The sequence below is a fragment of the Penaeus monodon genome, chromosome 15 (genome assembly GCF_015228065.2).
Source record: "Penaeus monodon isolate SGIC_2016 chromosome 15, NSTDA_Pmon_1, whole genome shotgun sequence".
Classification (NCBI taxonomy): domain Eukaryota; kingdom Metazoa; phylum Arthropoda; class Malacostraca; order Decapoda; family Penaeidae; genus Penaeus; species Penaeus monodon.
In genome coordinates, this window is record NC_051400.1 from 22,456,019 (window position 1) to 22,456,377 (window position 359).

Here is a 359-nt window from a genome sequence, read left to right on the forward strand (position 1 = left end):
TGTATATATATTTATATTAATATTATATATAATTTTAATATTAATATATAAAATATATATATATGCGAGAGTAACATACCTATCTATATCACATATTCTATACTATATTTTTTCTTCTATCAATCTATAACTTTAAAACTATATAAATTATTATTTATCATCTATTGCTATCTACTATCTATTATCTTTATTATATTAATTTTAAAAATATAAATTATATATATTTATATATATATATATATTTTCTATGTAGTGTTATGTTTGTATTGTTAAAATACCTGTCTATTATCTATCATTTTATCTAGATTAGATCATTTCATTATCTATCCCTCTATCATTTTCCTTTTTCTATCTACTAC